Here is a 3,822-nt window from a genome sequence, read left to right as displayed (position 1 = left end):
GCGGAGGCCGACACAGCCGCGGCGGCGAGTGCGCCTGCGCCCCAAGTCTCCTCCGGGCGCTCGGAGGGGCGGGGCGCGGGGGTGGGGAGCGCTACCCTAGGTGAAGGGCCACCTGCCCTGGCCTGGCTGGCTTAGCGCCTGATTCAGGGTACCGACATTAGGCCTTCCCACGCTTGTTAGTTCTTCTACACGGGCGCTACGTGTACGTTATGCAAAATTGCAAACGCAGAGCGGAGCTATGCGGTGCAGAGTACGTTTGGCTCTCACACCTGCTCCTCAGCCACCTGAGCCCAACTGGCCATTGTTAACGTTTCCGTCCACGCTACGCCCCTAGATCACAGGTTCTCAAAATTGGCTGCACGTTGGGATCACTTACAGGTTTTGTATTTTGGTTTCACTCTCGGAGATTTGATAGGAATGGGGTGCAACCGGGACGTTGGAATTTTTTAAAGCTCCCCAGGTGATTCTAAGTGTGCAATTTGAAACCACTGTTCTAGATCAGTGCTTCTCACACTTGAATGGGCAGAGGAGTCTGGGCATCTGGTTAACATGCAGGTTCGAATTAGGTAGGTCTGGACTGGGACCTGAGGTTCTGCGTTTCTGACGAGCTCCCAGGCTACGTCCCACACCAGTAGCCGGGCTGAGGGATGCCCAGGTCCTCTCACCGGGCCCACACCGGTCTCCACCCCCCAGCCCGCCCCCATCCAGCCGTAGCACCGCATCCATGGTGATTGTTCTAAACAATCTGAGGCAGAAGTCTGCCAAGAGTAAATCGCGAAAGTTCGGTAGAAAGCCGTTTGACGTCTACCAAGGATTTTTAAAAGAAATTTGTGTAAAATAAAAAAATATTTTAAAGCATCCTGTGTAAGATTGACATGTTGGAAATAAACACAGAACATTAAAGGAATTAATTTGTTTTGATTACGTTATGAAATAGTGTCTAGTCATTTAAAAAGATGTTTATGAAGTCTTTGGTGTCATGGAGAAGTGTTTAACAGAACTTCTTAAGGAAAACATATAAAAACAAAAAGCTGTAAACATACAGAGTTTCAACTGTGTAAGGAAATGTATAGGAAGATAGATAATAAGATCTCTGGGAAGTAGTTTCCTTTTTGATTTCTTGTTTTTACATATTTTCTATAATGAGCATCTTATTACCTTGATAATAAGGAATAAAAAGTCCTCCAACCTTATTACATGGAAGGCCCTTTGTGATATGGGGATTCCTGCCCACTTCTCAAGCCTCATTGCTCATCATCTCCTCCTGTTCTAATTCGTAACTTCCTCGAATATTCATTTCCCTGCTCCTTGTCTGCAGGACTGTTCTCTCTGCCTAGAAAATGCCTACTTTCCCCGTCTGTGCTAGGATTACTCCTACAGACCCTTTAAGACTTGGACAGAGGCTCACCTCCAGCCAAGCCTCTTTCTGGGGCTTCTCCCCCGCCCCCGAATGTACTCTCTGCTCTTCATATGTGTTCTTACACCTAGGAAGGAGGAGAGCATCCATCCTCACCAACTGCCCTCCTGGTTTTCCCCCCACCTCATTGGCCACTCTTCACTCCCCCTTCTGGCTCCCTTTCCTCTATCCAACCTAAATGCTGGGGTTCCTCAAGGCTTGGCCTTGAGACATTTCTCTTATGCTTTTTCCCTAAGTGACTGCCTCAATTCCCATGAACTTAAATATCTTTATGGTTAAGATTCCCAACTTTTTGTCTCCAGCCCTGACCTCTATTCCGAATTCCAGACTTGAATATCCACGGTGTCTAGCTGACACATCCACTTAGGTGTTAAACAAACATCTCAAATTGAACATACCCCTTATTTACCCGGGATAAGTTCCAAGACCCCCAGTGGATGCCTGAAACCACAGATAGTACTGATCCCTATATATACTATGGTTTTTCCTATACATACATGCCTATGATTACGTTTACTTTACCAATTAAGGGATTAACAACAATAATAGAACAGTTATACTGTAATGAAAGTTATGTGAATGTGGTCTCTCTCAAAATATCTTGTATGACTCCTCACTGTGTTCATAACTATTGCAGTTTGAGGTGCGACAGCAGAACCAGTACAAATTTCTTTTTCCTATTTGTTTTTACTGAAGATGGTGGCAACCTCAGCATATGGCTTTTTCCCTTTCCTTGCTAAGTCGAGAACTTTCACCCTTTCACTTAAAGGAAGTACTTTATGGATTCTCTTTGGCATATATGAATTGCCAGCATCACTCCTCGTGTGCTCTGGGGTCATTGTTAGGTAAGATAAGAGTGACCTGAACACAAGCACTGTGATACTGTGACAGTCAATCTGATAACCCTCATGGCTACTAAATGACTAAGGGGCGAGATACGTTGGACAAAGGGATGATTCATGTCCCAGGTCGGCCAAGATGTCATCACGCTACTCAGAACAGTGTGCAATTGAAAACTTATTGATCATTTCTGGAATTTTCCATCTTGTATTTACAGACCAAGGTTGACTGTGGGTGACTGAAACCTAGGAAAGTGAAGCCTTGGGTGAGGGGACTAACTGTACTCATAAGAGTACCCTTGATTTTTGCCTCCTGACCTGGCCTTCTCCATGCTAGGCCCATGAACCATCTCATCTCCATACACTGGTACCACCCGCTCAGGTGTTCAAGAAGTAAATCTAGTCGTCACTTCCTATCCTCATCCTCCAAATTAATTCCATTAGCGAGTCGTGTCAGTGCCGGGTCCAAAATACACCTTGATTCTGCCCCTTTTCTCTATCACTACTGCTCTTAGTACAGGCTGTCATTTCTCAACTGGAGTCCTGCAAAAGCCTATGTGGTGTCACTCCACTATTGCTCCCCTCCAGCCCATCTTCCATACAGCTGAAAAAGTAGCCTTAAACCGAAGTGGGACATGTCCTCCTTCTGCTCTAAGTTCCCAGTGTGCCTGGAATACAACCCTAACCTCTGATGGCCTACACAGCCTCGTGCAACTGCTCCCTGAGCCTTACTTTGTGCCCCTCTCCCTCTGCTTGCTGCTCTCTAGGACTTGTTTCACTGATTCAGAAATCTGCACTGTGCATCTATGTGCCAGGTACTATACGAGGTGCTGGGAATATAACAATGGACAACCAAGAAACAGACCCTCTCCTCAGAGAGCTTATATCCTTGTGGGAGGAGCAGATAATAAACAAGGAAATAAATAACTTAAGGCAGCTCTAAATTACTTCCTAGTTCAGAGGACTCTCTCTCCACGTGGCTGGGTCTCAGCTTAAGTGTCACTTCTTCAGAGGCCTCTCCTGGTCACCCTGTCTAAAGGAGATATCTTTGGTCTTCTATTCTTTCTCCTTTGCACTCTTAAGTGCACTTATCAAAACTTGCAGTTATCTTGTCTGTTTTTTGGGTCTTGATCAGTTTCACTACAAATTTATAGAATGAATGTATTAGACTCTTGTAAATCAATTGTTTCCTTTGTTTTTCTGGTTTTGGATCCCATTAATTCCAGAGGACAGATTAGGCCTTGTGTCTTCAACACGCATCACTGTGCCTACTGTCTAGAGCAGCAACTCTCAATGTATGGTACAGGGACCCTAAGACCCTTCCAGGGGCTCTTAAGTTCAAAACTATTTCACAATAATACCAAAATGATGTTATCTGCCTTCTTCACTCTCCTCTCACGAGTATATGAAGTTTTCCAGAGGTTACACAACTTAGATATTGAAACAGATTGAATGAAGAAGCAGATAGCAGAAAAGAGCAATCTTCTTAAGCCAGACATTAGAGAGATTTGAAAAATGTAAAACAATACCACTCTTGCCACTAAATTTTTTTGGAAAGTTATTTTT

This window comes from Stenella coeruleoalba (genome assembly GCF_951394435.1).
Source record: "Stenella coeruleoalba genome assembly, chromosome: 2".
NCBI classification, from domain to species: Eukaryota; Metazoa; Chordata; class Mammalia; order Artiodactyla; family Delphinidae; genus Stenella; species Stenella coeruleoalba.
Note: the sequence above shows the minus strand (reverse complement) of the source record.